The sequence below is a fragment of the Vulpes lagopus genome, chromosome 23, assembly GCF_018345385.1.
Source record: "Vulpes lagopus strain Blue_001 chromosome 23, ASM1834538v1, whole genome shotgun sequence".
NCBI classification, from domain to species: Eukaryota; Metazoa; Chordata; class Mammalia; order Carnivora; family Canidae; genus Vulpes; species Vulpes lagopus.
The window spans coordinates 38,692,504-38,706,309 of record NC_054846.1 but is presented as its reverse complement, the minus strand read 5'-3'; positions in this window follow the sequence as shown (position 1 = coordinate 38,706,309).

Sequence of the window (13,806 nt, the reverse complement as noted above, 5' to 3'; positions counted from 1 at the left end):
TTAGGATTTCAGGTATAGCCTATGTAAAACCTTAAATGGAAAATAGATTCAGGAAATCTAGGTTGCCATTCCCTCACCAGCAACATAACTTTGACAATTTTTCCTTATGCTTTCTCATTAACATTATTTTTGTAGTTGACAAACACAATATAGTTCTTTATATTACTAGAAATGGCTGAGCAAATGTCCTTGAACTGCACTTTGGTTCACCAATAAAATATATGGACTATGTCTATGGAATGCAAATAGCACATTATTAGGCACAAAACCCAGGATTATATTATATACTTGTTTACTGGTTGAAATATTTTTAACTCTGTCATTTATTTGCCTCAAATCTGAACACTTAATCCCCAATCACACCACAAATGCCTTTATTTTAAGATGTATTTAAACCACTAACTAATAATGGAACACAGGATATTACTGGCCAAGTAATGATGCTGTCACACTCTAACAATCATCTACAATTCATTCATAAACACCCTCAGAGTAGAAATTCCTAACTTTATCACCAAATTACCCAAGTACATGGCACTTAATCATGGATAAGGCAGCTCCTAATAGCCCATGTGTGGTATGATCCTGATTTGAATTCCTTAGATTCTGAGAAATTAAAAGGTTTTTATAAACATATTACTCCATTAATTCCAATTTTTTAACTGAAAAGCACAATCTGTATATTCAAGTTCTTTAAATTCAACAAGTCTACCACCTTGAATTTCATGTGTCCTACACCAAAATCACTGTTTTCATTTCCAGAATGGTAATCCTCTAAAAGAGAAATCTCTCATTCCACTACAAGTCTCTTAATATTCCTATTTTCCTAAGATTTTAAATCTTAGTATAACATCCTTCATATCCATCCTCTTCTCAAATCTTTCTTCTACTATTGCAACCAAGACTTCTCATTTCGATGAAAACTATTTCTTTGTCTCTCTAGCTCTTGAAATCTATTCTTGTAGCCCAACCTCTTTCTAATATTCTACTTTGCACTCATGACATGTAGCTCATTCATTCTCACTCATAACATGTAGCTCATCTATCTAACAAATATATTTAATTGCTATCAACAAAACGTTAAATATGATAGTTTACAGGAGAACTGGGTGATCAAGGGGAAGCTTTAGCCTGAGAAAAAACATTAGAGCTGAGATTGAAAGAACAAGTAAGAAATAAGTGCAATACTAATAGAATTAGAAAAGACCCAGAGACTGGAAGAGGCTTGGAAACAGGAATGAAAGGTTAGTGTGGTTGAAGCACACACAGCAAAGGAGAGTGACTCGCGATGAAGTTGCCAAGGAAGGAAGGAATCTCTGCTTTAGGTTCCCCCAATGCTTTCCAGGTAAAGGCCAAGTTTCTTAAAGCAGCCTGAAAGGACCTCGCATGTTTTTTTTTTTTTTTTTTTCCCCACTTCTGGCCCTTTCTCTTCAAACTAAGATCACATGGCATAGTCATAAAACAAATGAGGGGGTCTAAGCGACATGGGCTTAAATTACAATTTCAATACATGTCATAAATTTGGGTCAACTTAATTTATTAATTTGATAACTAGCAAGTTACTTTACAATGTGACCCTTAACTATAAAATGGCATTAATCACACCTTGCAAGGGAGCTGTGTGTGAGTATGAAATCATTTGTATGAAATAAGTATGAAATAACAGTAAAGTGTTTACTGTTATTATTATTAAGAAGATAAGACACAAAATTAACAAAATTTCTGTAATAATGAAGCCAGTAGAGGTAATACTATTTTTACTCTATTCATATTCAGTGTCAGAAACCCAGAAAGCAATTTTAAAATTTCTTCATGGTGTTATAGTTGTACTGAACCACAGAGAACTTAGATACTGACATTAGACTATACTAATCTTGGAAATTTAACTGAAAAAATTAAAACCACCTTTAAGGAGCCTTACACACATACTTTAGCAGCTTTTTATTTTTATTTATTTATTTTTTTTTTATTTTTTTTTTCTTTAGCAGCTTTTTAAAGGAATTAACTGCATTCTTAATGAATTATTTAGTTTACTCTTACACATTTTCTAAAGGAAGCAATTTTATAATACTTTACATCGATATTCAGATATAAAATGGCATTAAAGGGCAATGATTATATCAAAATTTCACACCATAGTTTTTCAAACACTGTCATAAATTTACCATTTAAGATTTTCTGAACAATTAGAATAACTAGCTAGAAACCAAGAATTTAGAACAAATTCATTTCTGTCATCTTTACAATTTTACTCAATATCAGTTGGCTAAAATTTATGACTATGGCCACATATGCAATTCCCTTTGTATATAGGGAAGTGTCCAACATGAAATCTTAATAAGTTATTTATTTAAAATATTATTCAATAGCATGCGGTGAAAGTTTGAATAGTATAATTAATGTTGTGCTTTGAAGGCCCTGATGGAGGAAAGCTGTGTAATTGAGAAATGCCGGCGCTGGTGCCAGGTTGTGTTTCACAGGGTGGCATTATTTTGATGAAACCATTATATCCAAATTTTGTTTTCACCAAATGAAGCCTAGAAGAATAGATGACTATAAACAAAACCCACAAAAAACTCCCACAGACCAAACAAGTAAAAAAATACAAAACAAAATCTGAATCTTGTCATTTATGAGTTCAGTGATTCTCCTCGGGGTCTAGGTTACTTATAACCGCTTTTCCAAGTGTGTTTTCTGGGAAAATCATATCTGCAAAGACAAAAGTAGGTGACAGCTATTATCAGATAGATGAAAATAATTTGGAAACCTAAATTAATGAAAGCTAATAAGAGTAATGACAGGTGTAATTACCATGTTCCCTGCTCTATAGTAAAGATACACATGTGCTAGTGATGAACCGGAGTTCATCTGGACAACACTAATAAACATAAAACAATATTATCACTAATCTGTACCCATCACAAGAACAGGGCTTCTGTCTTAACTATCTTTTGTCCCTGACACTTAACCCACTTCTGACAATTTTACTGAAAGTAACTACACAATTTTTTAAATTTAGTTCCTTCTATTTTTTCTCATTTCCACAATGACAGATTTCCCTTTACATAAGTCATCTTTGTTTTGTTTTTTATCTTTCATAATGCTAGCAATTATGAAATATGTTATATTATAAAATATGAAAAGCTTGGCTATTTCTATTTAGGGTAACAGTACTATAATGAGTAAATCTCCATATCTCAATGGTGAAGCAAAATAAAAGGTCCTTTCTCACTCATAAAAGTCCAGGTGGATCAGCTCTCCTCCAAGTTGTGATTCAAGGATTCTAGTTTATTCTATCTCCTGGGTATGTCATCTTCAACACATAACTCCCAAGTTTTCCCCAGGGTTCTAAAGAACCTGCAAAAAGAAGAGTAAGGATGATTCTAAATGAGAGTTTAGTGGAAAGTCTTTGAAGTAGCATTTCTGCTTGAGTTCCACTGTCTAGGATCCAGTCACAAGGCCATACTTATCTGGTTGCAATGAAGTTAGATAAATATTCTCTGTATGCAGATGGGCATCCAACCAATATTCACGTAATATACAATTAATTTTTCTCATTATTATTTCTGTTAGTGTTACATTACTTTTCTTATAAAGATTGTGGTGGGTATTTGGCCTGTATACTCTAAGATCTTTTTTTTTAAGACTTTATTTAGTTATTTGAGAGAAAGAGAGAGCACAAGCAGAGGAATGGCAAAGGGGGAGGGAGAAGTAGGCTTCCTGCCAAGCAGGGAGCCCAACACAGGGCTCCATCCCAGGATCCCGGGATCATGACCTCAGCCGAAGGCAGATGCTTATCTGACTGAGCCACTCAGGAGCCCTGTATACTGCAAATTCTAAGGAATGATTTACTCTTGTCATTTTTTTACATCCACCTGTCTTCAGCTTGTTAGTATTTCTTCAGATACATATTGCTCCATAATATTCAGGCCTCCAAAAACACGGTATCTCCTTGGTGAAGCTCTATAGATTTTCTCAACTAAGATCATAACCATTATCCATCCCCATCACTTTCTATGACCTTATCCATTTTAATCTGTAACCATAGAATTCTTCATTAAATGAATTCTATCCTTTATTTCCACACTAGTTTTCTTTTATTGCTTGTCTCTTTCACTGTAATGCATGCGCTATGAGCATATAATTTGTTGGTCTTCTGATTTGTGAATATCCCCAGACCCTAGAGTAGTACATTTTTTTCTAGTACTCCCTATTTTAATTAATCAATTAACTAGAATTTCCTTCCTATAGGTAAAACTTAATGGAATAAGTGGGATATATTTTTTTTGAAAAGAAGCTTCACCAATAAGATTAACATTCTTGAAAATATTAAAGGTAAAGTCACAAAAACTAGAATGATGACAAAACATTTTCTATATAGTGATGATTCACAAAATAAAGTCCTGATTTTTTTATGTTTCAAAAATTATTGATTTGTGATATATAATACTATACCATAGAATCACATTACTGAAAGTCTGTGATATCACCGGCCCTCTTTTTAGGTGCAGCCATATTTTGAGCACGCTGACAAAAGAATCATCTCCCAAGGAAATCCCTTAAACAACTTTGGGAAACAGGTGAAGATAGCATTTACTTGCACTTTCCAAGAAGATATTTTTTAAAGGTTTATCATATTTACCTTCATATTATCCTCTTCAGTCATAGAAATAGAAAATAGCAAACATATCTGAAGAAATAATTTTTCTTATTTTTTTGCCTTATCATAATATATGTTCCAAATTTACAAAATTGTTATTCTGATGTTACATTATTGGGATGGCTAATTCCTCCAGTATTCACTGACCCTTTTTTTGCAATATGTTTGGTATTCAAAAAAAATGATTTATTTACAAAGAGTGTGGGAAAGAAGAGCCATGGGTTTAATTTCCAGTCTGCAGCTTATGACCTGTGTGAACTTGTACAAATGATACCCTTTATATCTCTTGGACACTGCTTTTCCTCCTTAGTATTCAACCTAGTGATTTGTTGGGGGGATTGGAGAAATAAAATGTAAGAAAAGTATGATATCATTCATCATATCTTCAATAAAAAGCTAGAACCTCCTGATTTTTCCTTCACATTATTGACAATAGCCATGAAGACTCCAATCATCCTTCTTTTTCCTTAATTTAGTTCCCCCCCTCAATATTATTTTGCTTTGTGTGTTTTTGAAATGCATCACTGTATTTTTTAATATGATGCAAAAATACAAAATGGAAAGTAGCTATAAGAAGAGATTTTATATTGTGTTCCCAAACTGCAAAATCCTTATCACATCAATATTTTTTAAAAATACTTTTGTATTTTCAATTTTAGATGTCCATTTTAATAATGCAAGTGAGGCCTTTCACAAGGCCTACTTTTCAAATCTATTAATCTTCAGAGAAAGAAAAGAGATAAAACTTTAATTTGCTTCCTACAGGGCAGATTAAATTGGTTCACTTTATTTCTTATTTCATTATTGACGCCTTTTGTCCAAAAGAAGCATTACTTTTTTTTTTTTTTTAAGAAGCATTACTTTTAATACAAATCCCAAGATGTGGGAAATACTTGGTTGGGTGTACACTTATCTTCCTTAAGAATTCATAATTATAGCTCTTCCCTTAAGATTTTAACTACTTTTCTAGAACTGGTGCTGTCTTACCCTTTGCCAAAATTTTGAATTCCAAAACAGATGCTGGTAAATACCTTTTTGATATTAACAATAACATTTTCTCTCCAAATGCACGTGCGCCTCACCTAATAGCTTCAGTAGTTAAGCCAACATGCAACAGTAAGTTTTAAGATACAGAAGATGACATCAAGCCTTGTATGTATTTCACTTACACATATACAGAAAGAGGTAGAGAAGGAAATGTGGTATATAAGCTATGTTTTGAGCTGGAATACAAATAGAGGAAATGCTTTCAGGTGATTTCTGTGTCAGGGTGTGCTTAAGAGTGAATATCAGATAAAAGCATGCTTGAAAATTTAAATGAAATGTTAACAGTCCCAGAAGAAGATAGCTATGAATCACTGAAGTAGAGATATGTATTCCAGGAAATTTATCCAATGCTGTAGTACCTGGGTGTCTAAAGTTAAAGGGATCATAAATGTATAAATTGATTTATCTTTGTTATTTTTATTAACTTATTTGACTCACATGCATTAATTGACTCTTAACATTAATGAGAACTAATCAACTAACATACTATTATGAAAAGATAATCTAATTTGACTAATCTCATTAATTTCTAAAAGTACTTTAACAACCAATTACTCATTTTCATAATTACTTCATTTAGCACAGAGCACAAAACATCTGGGGGAAGAAAATGTCTAAAACCTCTGAAAAGAAAAAAAAATAAAAATAAAAAATAAAATAAAATCTCTGAAAAGGTGGCATTAAGATAGAGATGAGACACAGACAAGTAATTATGATATAAACTATAAAATAACTGCCATTAAAGGTAAAAAAAAAAAAAGTAGTGCTTTTACAGGTTTAGAGGAGTCAGCAATTTTGTGTTATAATTAGACAGGAATGAATCTGTAGAGTTGAAATCCTGGGAGACATATATAAGATTTGTTTGTCAGAGATGTAGAGGAAAAGAATAGTAAGTTCAGGAAATCTACTTTATACACAACATGTTCCTGAAACTCTGCCTGAAAGCCAAACATATAAAAACTGAAAAATAGACCTTAATATTTTAAAAATGAACTGTTATTAGAATTCTAATATACATATATAGTATATAGCATATATGCACTTACATGATTTAACCTACTATTTTAACAAAATAATTCTATAACTGTAATTTTTTAAATGGCTTGGGCGACCTCAGGCAATAAGGTTAGTGATAAGAGTGCATCCTCATTGGCTGGTCTCATAGGAAGCTTCTGTTAACCATTCCTGAAAAAAGGTCAATCTCTCCCAATAGGTTACCCACATTGCTTGGACATCCTGAAGACCATTCTCTTTCAGTGAGGCTGCTTCTCTTTTCCTCTCCCCTCTCTGCCTTTAGAAAGGAGATATGCTCTCCTGCATATAGCTAGAGTTCAGCCTGGTTCTCCTGGAATATGTGAGAAGGACAGAAAATCATAGCGTATGTACAGGATAAAGAAGGAAAAAAAAGAAGAGGAAGGGAAAAGAAGAATATGGCAATTATATCACTTCTGATTCAATCTATGCCATTACTTTAAGGCAATATTCTCTTTCCTTTAATATTCAATAATTGCAAGTAAACTTATGAGTATGTGTATGTGTGTGTCATAGTGTAGCTTCTTTATGCGCATTAGGACAGAGGTCACAAGGTGGCTGGATTCTGGAGAGTTTGTCTCGAAGATAAGTTTGGATTGGCAAGGAAATATGTGTAGATAGAAAAAGGATAGATAGAGATGAATGGGTAGATGGACAGATACAGAGACGCAGAGATGCTGAGCCCCAGAGATATCACTTAGATGAAGCCTTCACTCTCCAATACACCTTTTTTGCCAACATTCCTGTTCCATTACACTGTCTACTCCATTATGTTACTCTACCCTTGCAAATACTTGTGTTTGGCACCATTGATCTAAACAGCATATTATTCCTAAGTTTTTAATCAATTTAACTAGTTTGCTGATCTGAATTTCTGAACCACTGTATGCTACCCCTCAAGGCATATTTTTGCATATTTAATTGGTTTTAATTTCTTTTAGTAAAGGAAAGCTCACAGAAAATCCTAATATACAAGCTACATAAATATGCCTAACTATTCAGGACATTCAGGGTGTGAGCAAGAGGAATATCTCCATTTTATTGTAATCTTGAGAATATTTTGAAGATTCAGTTTAAAAGATTCTGTAGAATTTTTAAAAAGGAAGACATTCTGACCAACTGGAACTGAATGACCCGCAGTCTCTTTTAAACAAGTCAAAATCATTTTTGGTCAGCTGACTTACAAAAAGACTAGTTTTAACTTGAGAAAGATCTAAACCCCTTTTCACATTTAATATGAAAAATGCAGGAATTGTATGAAGTATAGGAAAGTCAAGAACCACTAACCAAACAATTTAAAGTTTATTTTTGTATGCTCTGTCATTGGAGGACATCAAGCTGGAAGAATGAGTGGGAGCAGGTTCAGAGGGACTGTGAACATCAAGTAAGACATTTTCAGTAAGCAATAAAATATAGAAGAAAGGCAGACACTAGCACTGATTCAATGCTTTAGATATGACAACCTCCTTTTCTCTAAACTTCACAAAAAAATATGAAATCATGTTATTAGCCCATTTCACAATTAATTAGATGCAAAACCCCTCCACAAAAAATTAAGCAACTTATCTAGAGAGAGATACACAATTAGCAAGTGGCTGAAGCAAGATTTGTCTTTAAGCATATTTGCCTTCAGATCCTAGAGATCTTCCTACATTGGTGAAACTAGATTCATATGACCCAATTCTTGCCACTACACCATACTCTTGTGGATCAGTGCTTATGCATATGCATTACCTCAGATTTAATTGATCCATACATTTCTTCCTCCTTTTAACTTTAATCTGACTTATTGGAAACTTTGATAGCCAACCAATAAATTAACTTGTTTCTTTGCCTGATACCAATAAGGGAACCAGAGTCTTCAACTATAACTAAGAATTATATTTCATTTATACCGAGGAATCTTAAATCATGAACTTCAGACTCATGCACATCATCCCTGTATGTTGCAATCTCTCTACATTTAAAGTTACTTTATTGCTTCCATTTTTTTCTACTGTTCATTAGTGTACTGCATATTTTGAGTTAATAGACTCAGTATTGATTGTGCTTGTGGGGTTTCGGGCTGTTCCTAAAAAAATATGAATCAATATCTTCTGCTCCATTTTCCACTCCAGTGTGATTTGGCTATATGCACTGTAGTATAAACAGCCACAGGCTGGTTATAAATCATTCTACCTATCTTCCTACTGACAGTCTGCAACCAGGTTGGTAGATTTCCCCAAGGGAAAAGAAAGCAGGGCAACTCTAGGTCAAGATATGCATTCCAACTGCAAGTGCTTACAGCTGGAATGAGCCTGCCTTTTAAGGAACAGAAGGAAATGTCCACAGCGAGCTGTTTTAAGAGATGCAATTCAATTTTAAATGTATCCATGTATTTCTGTTTAGGGACTTTAAATTATCATTTAAAGTTAACATAGATATCTTATTAATGGCATTGAGATCATCAGTATTTGAGTGTTTACAGATCAGGCCAAGAATGTTTAAGCAAAGAAACAGTGTATATAATTTGTAATAGTGTGCAAATATGATTATACATGCCTATCACATCTCACTTGCTAAGAGTATATATTTTATCAATCCTTCATAAAAGCAAAACATAATGATGATTAAAAACCTATTCTATAAACTACAAGAGTTAATAAACATTATACTAACCAGACATGCCATCCTTCAGATATGATGTATCTTACAATTGCTTAGCACTTTCATTTATTTATTTATTTATTTATTTATTCATTTATTTATTTATTTATTTACTTCGTATCGCTGTGACAAGTACTCTACTTGTTTTAAAGGTGAAGTGCACTTTTGTCATTCATACCTGGTCCTACCTATAACATACATCTTTAAGAATTAGGGATACAGTCTCTCCTTGAATATTTTCTTCTGGAGAAGCTCATGAGTCAAGAAAAGATCAAATTTACAATCCTGATCTCAATATAACCACATTCTGCATAATCTATCTTCACTATACAATCTATTGAAATACAAATATACTGTATACTTGCATCACTAATTAAATAATCAACCTATGCTAAGGCATTCCAGAACATGAACTTCCAAAGACAAAATGGATAAAAATGCAATATATACAGAGGTAAAGCTTAGAGAAAACTGACTTTGACTATGTGAATTTAGGTGTCTGGATACCTTGCTCTGATACACTCTAAAGTAAGCTTGAGCAAATTTTTTCTAAATATTAGTTTCCTTATTTTTAAAGTTAAAGATTCTACCATCTAAGTGTGGCTGTGCAGGTTAAATGTGGAAATGTAAAGCACTTAGTATTGGCATGAGTTAGCGCTCAATAAATGCTCTACCATCAATGAATTTTCATGTTTCATTTGTAGAAAATTAAAATAAAAGTAAATCTCACTCTTCCTTTTTTTTTTTTTTTTTTTTTAGTTTAGGTTCGATAGGATATATTTTGGTCTTTTATTTAATGAGTGCTTTTGACTGTCAAAGGCTATCATGCAAATGCTTAGTATCAAAGTTCCCCAGACTGTTGTCTTTCTCAAAGGCAGATGGTAAATCTGTCAGCAGTAGCATTCAGAACAACAGCAACCCAGATGCTTTTAAGTGCTGCGTGTGAAGCTGCTCCTCCCATGAAGAGTACCATTGGGCAAGATGCCAAAGAAGGTCCCCAAGGCAATTAGCTGCTTCTGAATCCAACTCTGGCTGTCTGGAAAGTCAAATGAATGCAGCATGTCTAGCCATACACCACTTAATGCAAAGAGCATGCTCCTTATTTATAATTAAGCCTATCTTCCATATTTTGACCTAGCCTCATTCTAACAAGAAATCTGTAAAATCTTTTGTTTCCAAAAAAAAGTTTTCTATTACTTTATAGGTATTAGTGTTCTTTGTCAATAAAGTAAACCTATTAGACTTAATGACCAGTTACCTGTAATTATTGTGCACATGCACAATTATCTTTAGCAATTCATAATAAACCCAATATTTATGAGTACCTAAGTGTAATTTAAACCATGATGACCACTGTAAGCACAGGAGACCTACTCCTAAGTTCTGGATAAAGTTGTCAGGCTCATGTTCAATATTAGTAGAATATTCTATAAAAAGGATAAAGGGAGTAGAAAACAGTGTCACCCAATAGAAGTACTATTCATATTTATAAAAACATTCTTATCCAAAGAACATACTTTTAAAGCATATCAATTAATCAACTATTCCTTATAGCTTTTATAAAATTCAACAGAGCCAAAATATCAATATGCATTCACTATGTATCAAACACAGCTATAGGCACTTTGGATTCATTTTCTATAAACTCCAAAAAAAAAAAAAAAAAGAAAGAAAAACTTCAAATAGCCTACGATGTCCTTTGTACAGGAAAGGTACCTGACCATGGCTACAGAGCTTAGTAGATGCTAGAGGCGATAATTGAATCCTGGAAGTTTTTTGTTCTAAAGACAGTGCCCTTTTGATTACATCATCCAAAGAAGAAACAGATACTTTAACTTTTGCAATGACAAGTTTCTTATATTTGAAGGCAGAGTTCATTTTTTTATTAAAAAATCAAAACAAATAGACTCATGCTGGGATGTGAAAGTCTGAAGGCTTTAGAGGTAGACAGAACTGGTTTTAATTATGGCTATATGATATCTCTAGAGTAGTCTGTCTTCCTCTATGAAGATACTTATCTTAGAGGAATGTGGTAAGGACTAAAAAAAGACAATTAAGGATTGCATGGTACCAGGATTACACAAGTTATAAAGTGCAGCTCAGAGAATTTAACTAACCCAATTAGGGTTACATGAATTTGTATCAGAGCTGCGTTCAAACTCCTACATTTCAGATACATTCAGCTTGAGAAATCATGAAGGGTAATAGATTATAAAATATGAATGCATTATAAACACGTATTATTCACTTCCATAAGAATGATAATATTATTATAAAAAGTAAAATAATAAGAGGAAACAATATCCCCTTGAATACATAAAAACAGTATTTAATGCATGATACCACTTATGTTGAATGTATGCTGTTATATATCTACTAAAGCTATCATAGCGAAATAAGGAGAAAATAAATCTGGAAAGATATACCAAATTAAAGCTGATTTTTATCTTTCATTTTTTTCTTATATGTAGTTTGCATCCATGTATTTTCTGTAATGAAAACATATTAGTTGGATTTTTACTCAAGGAACATGATCTGAAGTAATTACATTCTGAGTCTCAATTTCATTTTTCTAAATATACTTTTTCATTATATCCTGATTATTTTGTCCTGAAGACTGAAATGTTCTTAAACTTGTAATTTGCATTGAAATTTGAATTCACTTTAATTTTATTTTTATTTTTTTGCTTATGGTTGTCACTTACCAAAAAGATATTAAGGAATAGCTCTTGCCATGCCTCAAAGAGGAAACTGAGCCCAAGACTTAGCTATGGAAATAAATGTTGCCTTCTACTAATGATGGCATTAATTTTCTAGTTTTATTATAGTTAGGACCCCTGAAAGATAAGTGTGAAAATTTAGATTTTATGGCCTACTCTCAGAAATTTTGATCTGGTGGATGTAGAGTGGATTCCAGATCCTAAATCTGTTAAAAGCTCTCAAAATGACCTGGTAAAGGGTCCTACTGAAGTTTTGATTCATAAGAATTGACTTTCCAACTGTTGTAGCGTATCAGTGAATATAATGTTGCAGTTATGTATCTGGACATAAATAGACTGTTTTTCAAACAAGAAACAGGTAACTGAAGAAAAAAATCATGAAAAAATATTCTTCAAGAACAGATTCTTGTTATATCAGGATAGATGTGGTTAATTTGCAATAATAAAAAAAATCCCAATATGGCAGTAAATTAACACAATTTTTCCCTCATTCATGGAATAGGCATAATATAGACCAACATTAGAGTTATGCTTGTTGTAGTCACCCAAAAAGAGACTTATGAAAGTTTCTAAAATTACCTCAGCAATGGCAAGAAAATGTGGTATATCACAAATTGACATTCAAAGCTTCTATCAGAAAGGGCATCATAGATTCTATTTATATTTTATGGGATAGGAAATCATATGGCCATGCTAAAATCAAATGGGGTGAGAAAATTCAATTCGATTATGTGTCCACAAGGAAGATGGCCAGAATGGTGAATATTTTAATGATTCTCACATGCCAAACTCAAGAAATTACAATATAATGTAGTAGTTATAAACCTCAGGTGGGGAGTCTTAAAGCTCTAAAAGTAAAACCTAGTTATACCACTTACTAGTTCTCTGAATCTGGGTAAGTCATTTAGCCGGGATGACTCAGCTTTTTTATCCCTTCAATCTTCCAGGTCTGTCAGAAACCAATACACTAATGTATATAAAGTATGTTGCATAGTGTCTAACATGTAGTGAAAAGTCATGATTATTAGTCTTATTTACAACTGTGAGTTATAATAGATGCACCAATATATTCATATTCTAAATTAAGCTAGCATGAAAATGTAAAAGATACTCATTGTCACTAATACTATACATATTTATTTAGCCTTGAGAATTCATAGGGTACTAGGTTAGGAAAAATGAAGGACACAAAAATAAGTGAAATATGGTCTCTGATACGAGGATTATTACAATGTATTTGAGGAATCAGGAATTAGGGAATAAATGCTAGACAGTCTGGTACATAATTATATGGAGGGCTATGGAGAGCTATGGAGAAGATGAAATTAGACTTGAGAAAATAGTAAGTATTATTTGGAAGAAGTGTATATCTGTTATCACTGTGCAATAAAATATTTTAAAGAAAAATTTTAAGATAAGTATGTAGCTAGGAGAGAAAAATGGGAAATACTCAAAGATGGGATGGTTTTTAGGGGAGACAGAAGAAGGCAAATAGATGACTGAAAGAGACAGATATAGAGATAAATAGATCAATACACGGCTGGATGGATGCATGGATACATTGGTGGATATAGGGCATAGGTGCAGATACTCTTATTTGAGAGAGTAATTGGCTTAATTACCAGAATGTCATTAAAAGGATTCTCCTCACATTGGCTAGAGTCACTCATAAGCTCAGTATTTCCATATGCAGCTTTCTTT